The sequence below is a fragment of the Protopterus annectens genome, chromosome 4.part0 (genome assembly GCF_019279795.1).
Source record: "Protopterus annectens isolate FY-2018-M chromosome 4.part0, PAN1.0, whole genome shotgun sequence".
In the NCBI taxonomy this organism is placed as follows: Eukaryota; Metazoa; Chordata; order Ceratodontiformes; family Protopteridae; genus Protopterus; species Protopterus annectens.
In genome coordinates this window covers 550,213,988-550,223,275 of record NC_056733.1, presented here as the reverse complement: position 1 = coordinate 550,223,275, position 9,288 = coordinate 550,213,988, and the positions used below count along the sequence as shown (strand labels likewise).

The window sequence follows — 9,288 nt, the reverse complement described above, 5'->3', positions numbered from 1 at the left end:
ACATGTAACTATGCATTAGTAGGCAATCGTATGCATGCGAGGGAAAGGTTAGTGAATCCCAGATTTTCCCAAGGTGTGAGGCAGGTCCCAAGAGTGTAAGAGTATAAATAGCTGGGTGCATAACTAGGATATAGGTGACATCATGGGGGGGGTGTCAGGCATACTGTAAGTATATTGGAGCGCTTTGGCTCGGAACTGCTCCTAGCTTAGCACAGCTAAGCTAGAGGTGTGTCCAAACTCCCTAGCACTCCTTACAAAGTATAACCGGGTGTGCGCATCATGCATTGGGTCTTACAGGAAGAAAAAGGAAGGTAAACCAGGAAATAGCAGCCCTGTGCACATTTGAGCACTCCATTTGCGCAGAGCGCACACAGGCTTAAACAGGGAGACAATGGGAAGGGAAAACAGCAATCAAGGTAATCAAGGAAAACTAGCTTAGCTGACAGGTGAAATGGATCAGAAACAGCCAATTCCACAGGCAGCAGCCCATCCCAGCCCAGCACACCACTATAAACTATGCAAACACCTGTCCCCCTTGTTTTTCCCAAAACCTCTGCACCACCGGTGTGCACAGACAGGGAAATTTTACAAAACGAAAGCAAGAGAAAAAATGTTAGGGGCTACTTTTGCTATAATAAACCAGCATGTGCAAGAGGCTGAGGTTGGTGAGGATGTGAATACTGCTGAGCAAACCACAGTGAGGAGACGGAGAAGAGTGTACAGACACAGGGTAACCTACCAAGGGCTACATGAGCTAGAAATAGTGTAGTGCTATAGGGTGGACAGGGACCTCCTACAGCAAATTGTTGAGCTTTGCTGGCCACACCACACACACAGAGCTAACAGAGGGGAACCCATCCCAATGGATACCAAGGTATGTGTAGTCCTAAGGATACTAGCCACAGGTACCTTCCAAAGACCAACTGGGGATATGATGGGGATTTCACAGGCATCAGCATCCGGATTATTCCACCAGTTCATGGATGCCATGTCAGCACATGTCGGTGAGCACATATATTTCCACATCACCCATGAGGCATTGGCCAGAAATACACGTCTCTTCCACCAAATAGCAGAATACCATGAGGTAGTGGGTGCAATAGACTGCACGCACATACACATTAAAGCACCACCAGGTGAGTGGGGTAGGGTCTTCATCAACCGCAAGGGCTTCCCCTTTCTCAACTGCCAGGTCATGTGCGATGCCCAGGGCATAATAATGAAAGTGTATGCTGGCTGCCCTGGATGCTTCCACGATTCCCACATCTAGCATCTGACACAGCTGTACCAGACATTTGCCAATGGGGACATCCCACATGGTCACCTAGTGGGGGATGCTGGATGCGCACTGGAGCCATGGCTGATGATACCCATCAGAAATGCACACACACCCGAACAAGAACTCCATAATGAGGCACACGCACAAACACGAATCATAACAGAGCTTGTGTTTGGGATGCTCAAGTCACGGTTCCAGTGCCTGGACACATTCGGTGGAGCCTTGCAGTACTCACCAACTACATGTACCCAAATTGTCCTTGTATGTGCCATGCTACACAATATGATCCTGCAGAAACAGCTGCAACAGGAACAGCATGGGGCAGGGCCACACAGCCCCCCCACCAATGCCAAGGCCTGCACAGGCACAGAGTGACTCAGAGGAGGAACAACCTGAGCCTGCCTCAGTAGGCAGAAGGAGGCATGCCCAGTATGCCCTGGCCTTGGCAAAGAGGCAACACATAGCACATGCACTGATACAGTAGGGACCCAGGGAATGACACCTCTCTCCAACTCGCACATACAGTAAAATTGATGACAAACATGACACTACCTATGCTCAACCATGTATAGGGAGTGTACTATGTGTATCCAACATAGGCAGCCCTGCAGCACCGCCCTCAGTACTGGGACACCCACAAGGTATGTGACCCACACATGCCAGTCGGGGGGGGGGGGCACATACCCAACAACAGTCACAGCCATCAGGATAGGTGTAGACAAACACAAACAAATGCTGAACTATGGCCTTTGAATGACCCCTATGGGTAACCCCTCCCCCAGGCCTACACAGACAGATTACAGCAGGCCAGGCAGTTGGATATAAGTTTTGAAGTCTAGGAAGTCAAAAACTAATATGTAGGTAGTGAAAGCTAAGATCTGTAGTACACTGGTATGCCTCTAGCCAGCATGATAGGTAAGTCCACACACTGAAATGGTGTACCCGACATACCAGTACAGTCCTAGCAAATGAGTAAACATATCAGGTGTGCCCCACCATCCTACTTACACTTATAGTAACAGTCAGGTGTGCCCCCCCCACCCCTGTGTAGAAATGTAGAAACAGTCAGGTGCCCCCACCTATGCAGAAATGTAGCAACAGTCGATGCCAAATGACCGATGTATACCCTGCAGACACAGCATGCTACCTTTCAATGTACAACACAAAGGTCAGCACCGCAGTACAAACTACCTGGACTTGATCCACACATGCAATATAGATGGCCATACTTGGCATGCTCACACACTTAGACGAATGAAGGCAGTGTCAGTCAACAACATACTGAAAGGTCATATTGGGCATGCTCGCACACTTAAACACATGAAGGCCATGTCTGCAAATACCAGCAAACCAGACATATCTGGCAGTTGCAGTTCTTATTGCAGACACATGTCAGTATGCACCACTCCTGCCTTGCACACACAGTGGATGGGAATACAGCCATATATGTAAGGACAACACACTATAATAAGCCAAAGGTAGATGGACATAGATGTGTGGAAGAAGTTGACCGTGACAAGGAGCCATCTGGGCCTGGCCCAGCCAGCACACAGCCAAAGGGACCTAAACACATGAGGTGCAGGTGTCACTCACTGCAGATACTAGCTACCTGTATCTGTCAGCATGACAGACTATAATGTGCATGTGCCAGCTGTGCAACATGACTGTACAAGGAAGTAGTCATCTAGTAGTTGTATACATGTACCTGTGGAATATGACCTCGTGTGTGCCTGCACGTGGCATGATAACCCCTACATGAATGGGTTATGGGCCATGCACACTCCGTCCTCCCCATGGCAGTATCATGACAAGCCTGCTGAGGTCATCCAATGTGAAATACACCTCTGGGAGAGCTGTAGCTCAGTAATCCCCATGGTGCATCCCATATCTGTGTACTGCTGTAGTGATAAACTAGTTAGGTAGTAGTTCTAACCCCAGACTTGGCAACTGTGTGAGTGTGTGTTTGTGTGCATGCCTCTCTGTCTCTGACTGTGTAGAGAGAAATGCTTTTTGGGATACACACACTCTGTACAATTCATATACTCAACTTTGGCAAGGCTGCTGATGTCACTCACCTGGAAATACAACTCTGGGAAAGTAATAGCCTAGTAATCCCTGTAGCGTGTCCTGTAACTGAGTACAGCTGTTGTGTGATAAAGTAGTTAGGTAGGTGGTCTAACCCCAGACTCAGCAACTGGGTGTGTGTGTGTGTGTGTTGGTGTTTGAATCTGTGTGTGTGTGTGTGTGTGTGTGTGTGTGTGTGTGTGTGTGTGTGTGTGTGTGTGTGTGTGTGTGTGTGTCTGACTGAGTAGAGAGCAATGGTTTTTAGGTCACTCACACTCAGTACAATTCATATACTCAACTCCGGCCAAGGCTGCTGATGTCACTCACCTGGAAATACAACTCTGGGAAACTAATAGCCTAGTAATCCCTGTAGCGTGTCCTGTAACTGCATACAACTGTCATGTGATAAAGTAGATGGGTAGGTGTTCTAACCCCAGACTTGGCAACTGTGTGTGTGTGTGTGTGTGTGTGTGTGTGTGTGTGTGTGTGTGTCTGACTGAGTAGAGATCAGTGCTTTTTAGGCTACTCACACTCCGTACAACTCATATACTCAACTTTGGCAAGGCTGCTGATGTCACTCACCTAGAAATACACCTCTGGGAAAGTCATAACCCGGTAATCTCGGTAGTGCGTCCTGTAACTGCATACTGCTGTAGTATGATAAAGAGGTCAGGTAGATGTTTGAACCCCAGACTTGGCAACTGTGTGTGTAAATCTGTGTGTGTCTCTGTCTTAGACTGAGTAGAGAGCAATGCTTTTTAGGGTAATCACACTCTTTAGAATTCATATACTCAACTTTGGCAAGGCTGCTGATGTCACCTCCTAGAAATTCACCTCTGGGAAGGTCGTAGCTCAGTAATCCCTGTAGCACGTCCTGTAGCTGCGTACAGCTGTAGTGTGATCTAGAACTGTGGTAGGGTTCCATTTCCACCCATGGCAGTTCTGGATGTTTTGTGTGTGTTCCAATGTCTGTGTATGGAGGAATACATTATAGGCTACACACACCCAGTACACATCGAATGCCCGACTTTGACAATCCTGCCATTCATTGTGAAATACACCTTTGGGGAAGGATTTTTTAGTAATCCCTGTGGTTTGTCCTATAACAGCTCCATGCTGTAGTGTGATATAGACCTTGGTCAGGGGTTCTAAACCCACACATCACTTGTGGATATTTTGTGTGTCTCACTGTCTGTATAGGGAGCAATGCATTTTAGGCTCATCACACACAATACATTTGAAATGGCCTTCTTTGGTAATCCTGCTGATGTCATTCAATGTGAAATACACCTTTGGGGAAGAAGTACTTCAGTAATGTCCGTGGCGGGTACTATAACTGCGTAGTGCCATAGTGTAATAAACTAGTTAGGTAGGGGTTCAACTCCCAGACATAACAGGTGTGTGTGTGTGTGTGTGTGAGAGAGTGTGTTTGTAACTCATATGCTGTGTAGAGGTGTGACACCTGTGGGCAATGTGGAGGGAGTTTTGCTTATTTCTTTTATGGTGGCCCTACTATATATCACAACGTCAACCATACAGGGATAACAGATGTAAATTAGCTGAGAGGATGGGGTGCAAAGCCACATCCATACATGTGACATCAAGGCCAGCCACTTGTTTGGCTGTGGGGGGTATGTCTATTTGTAAAAGACGTATAGTGTGTGGAGCCTCTCAACCCCATTAAAGGTGCATGTGGACATATGTGTATTTGTTAATCTGCCATTGTTATCTACAAATGTATGGCCATATAAACTTGTATAGAGTTATACATTTGCTAATATATATATAACTATGTCCGTATACACCTACATAGATATATATCTGCGTACACATATGTAATGTGCTGTGTATATGTAGACATATAGGTGTAGATACATATATGTGTCGATTTAGGCATATGCATGCATATATGTGCATATATATTGATATATATGTATATAGTTTTAGAAATTAGTATATATATATATATATATATATATATATATATATATATATATATATATACATATCTAGATATGTTGTATCTGTTTAGATATTAATATAGGTACACACACATGCCTCTAGATGTTGGTATACATTATCTGTACTGTTGCATGACTGGAGTGGATGATATAGTTCTACAAACATCCAATCTCTTTGTAGCTGTCATGGCTTAGTGGTAAATCACTTTGACTATGGTGTGCAGGGTCCTTGGTTTGAGCCTTGCCAGGGCTGTTTATTTTGTTGCTGGGCAGAACATGGCCCATTCGGTACACAGTGATTAAAGCATTTTAAAGCAGTTGTAAGCATGTTTGCGCAGGATTGCATGGAGCTAAGCCATGCCTACACAGGTGAAGCAATTTAGCAAGTAACTGAGTATAAGAAAATGTAACCAGACGTTAGCACTGCTTACCTCCGTGCAAACCCATGTACAACTGCTTTAAAGTGGCTTAATCACTCTGTATCCATCAGCCCTTGTTCTGCCTAGCAACAAAATAAACAACCTCTGCTAGGCTCAAACCCAAGACCATGCACACCACAGCCCAAGTGATTTACTTTTAAGCCATCACAGATATAGATAACCCTGCTGTATTCGCAAACATATCATCCAGCTCAGTCATACAACAGTACAGAAATGTATTCCAACATGTAGATGTATGTGTGTGTGAAAATATATTAATGCCTAAACAGATACAACATATTGAAATATGCAAATATATATATATATATATATATATATATATATATATATATATATATATATATGTATATAAATATAGATATACACGTATATGTAACAAATATATATATATATATATATCCATATAGGTATATACGGCCATACATCTGTAGATAAAGTGGGAACATAGCAGAAACATATTTCTCCACATGCTCCATTAATGGGGTTGACAGGCACAAACAACATACGCCATGCACAAATAGGTATCCCCCCACAGCCAAACACATCTGCATTGCAATACACTACCAACTGTTGCAGATCCCATAACCAGGACCTTACACAGCAAGGGCACAAGATGCTAACAGTACTCCATCATTCCTGTATGATGTCAGGCTGATATCTGTAACATTTCATCCAGTACAGTCAGGCTCATAATGACTTCCATTTTGTAATCATATGTTACCTTTATTAGCCAGAGTCCCGTACTTTTGACCTGAACTTCAGAGATGTAGATGCCAAACAACAGTGATCCCAGGACTGAACCCTAAGGAACTCCACTTGTCACTTGTCTGGGGATGGATTTGGAGTCAGTTACATGTACTGTTTGGGTTCTGTCAGTAAGCCATGTGGCAAACCAGTGGGTGGCATAGGGATGTATGGCCGGATTAGTATGTTAATCTATGTTTCCAGACTGGGGGATTGTGTTGAAGGGCTTGGCAAGGTCCACATAGGCTTTCTGGACTGCCTTACCCTCTTTAACAGGTATGCAGACTGAGTCAAAGCAGTCAATCATTTCAGGAGACAAGACTGGCCATCCATGAGCCCAATCTGTGTGGGGTTCAGTGTTTGAGGGTAGCCAATGCCTGCGTTCAATACATCCCTGATAATGCATTCCATGGTCATGCAGATCAGGCCCATCAGACTGATGTGACGGTAGTTCCAGGGATCACATAAAGGATCCCCCCTTGTGGAGTGGGATAACTGCAGCTGTGCACCACTCCTGATGCAAGGCTATGATTACACATGACATGTGAGTTGCCATTCCATTTTGTAGTTCATGTAGTACACAGCCCAGGATGTCATCTGGTCCCATGGATGCTGTATTCTTAGTCATGGGCAGTATGTTTTCTGCCTGTGTGGCCATGATTACTGGGCAATGGAACCCTTTACATATTGACATGGGCCCTTTTGGGGTGTGAGGGGGTGAATGTGGCATGAAATAAATCTGCCGGAATATTGGCACATTCCATGGGAGCAGTCTATGTAATGCCATTCTGTTGCAGCTCAGAGCAATTCTGAGCATTGCCAGTTAGAATTTGGACATAACTATAGAACGCTGTGTGCTTGTTTGTGGAATATGTGGTGATTTTAGTTGCATAATCAGATTTGGAGGATTACATGAGGGATCTCAACGTCTTACTGGAGCTGGTAAGGAAGTTGTTTGCATCCTTGAATTATTCTTTTTCCTTCAACAGTGTCTGCCATCTGTTGTATACTCTGTTAATGGCAGGAAATCACCAGACTGGCTTGATTATTTGGGAGGTGAGCTTAGTGGTTCTATGTGAGATGTCAGGAATCATGAACAAGTGGCTGTGCTCATACAGTGCATTAGTGCAGGGTACATCAGTTGGATTGTCAGCTCCTGTCTCCATGGGTGTCACAAACATTGTCACCTCTGCCTTGAGTAGCATGGAGTTGGCCTTGGAGAGGTCTTTCATGTTTTATGGACAACTGTATATACATTCCTTTCACATGTTCAATTTGATTAGCCTATGATGGGATCACTTTGATGGAACCGCAGTCCCATGTACTGTTGTGATGGCTGAGTGGTTAATTACTGTGACTATAGTGTACAGGATCCTGGGTTCATGACCTGCAAAGGCAGGTTATTTTTATTCTGGCCAGAACAGCGGTTAATGGATACAGACTAATTAAGGCGATTTAGGTTAGTCACACTCACTACAATTCAAATGCCTTACTTTGCCAATCCTGCTGATGTGAATCACTGTGAAATAAACCTTTGGGGAAAGAGTACTCCAGTAATCTCCATGGTGCAGTCTGTAATGGCCTAGTGCTGTAGTGTAATCACTAGTTAAGTAGGGGTTCTAATCCCAGATGTGACTGGTGTGTGTGTGTGTGTGTGTGTGTGTGTGTGTGTGTGTGTGTGTGTGTGTGTGTGTGTGTGTGTGTGTGTGTGTGTGTGTGTGTGTGTGTGTGTGTGTGTCTTAATGTGCTCCTGTATGTCATTCATGTCCTGTGTGGAGGTGGTTGTGAGTGCGTAACAACTGGACCCAATGTTGAGTGTGTTTGTAAAATTTCTTATATGGTGCCTCTAGCATAAACAACAATATCCACCGTGCAGGGATAACAGATGTGATATTAGCAGATAATCAGTCACGGGTTTGAAACCTGAGACTGGTAGGTGTGTGACACAAATATACTCATCTTTTACTCTCCCAACCCACCCTGGCTTATCTTTGCCTCTGTCTGCCTCTCTCACTTCCTCGTTGGTGGATGTGGAGACTTACACCTGCTTTGCTTAGGCAGCGGCATGTGTATTGTCAGTGATGCTCATGATCAGCTGATGGCCTCTGCACAGATTACAGCCCTCCTCTAGCTGATTGCATGTGGAACAGCTGTGATAATATTCCCATAGCCAATTGCATGGAAACACACTCCAATATCTAGGAACATCTTATTGGTGTTGGGCCTTTTCATTCACTGTGAGCAGGAATTAGATCTGTTGTTTGGCAAACAGCATCACAGATGGATTGGGGACTTACCTCTGACGACATACACTGTGGAAACAGGCCAACACACAGGAGGGGGATGTGCCTGTCCTGACTACAGACTGTAAGTGCTGCTATACTGCAGTTGGGGCACTATAAGTTTAACAGGGTGTGTGTGGATATGGCTGTCCTACATGTTTTAATACTTGTCATGTCAGTGCTATGTTTATGAGGAATCCCCATCTGTTGGGTCATCTGCAGACCAGGCAGTGTGTGGTGCCTTGTGTTCCTTGTGTTACCCACAGAGCACCTATCTCTCAACTGCAGAAGGTAGTGTGAGGATTGTAGTCAGTAGATGGTGACAGCCAGGAGAGTTACTGGCATCATATCCCTCATAGGACATATGTTGCATCAAACCCTGTTATGACAGGAAATGTATGTGGTCATCACAGAGACATGTCAATATTGGGCCTGTGTTTGTGCCTCCAGCCACAACCCTGTCAACCTTTGTACATATGTCATTCAGTAGGGGGTGCATATGTTCTGTACACCATATT

General features: G+C 44.8%; 1 protein-coding gene across 3 annotated transcripts in view; it reads left to right on the top strand.

The window, feature by feature from the left end:
- Positions 1-9,288, top strand: part of MYO18B (myosin XVIIIB) — a 2,352,406-nt gene that overhangs the window by 2,172,965 nt on the left and 170,153 nt on the right. The window lies entirely within an intron of this gene.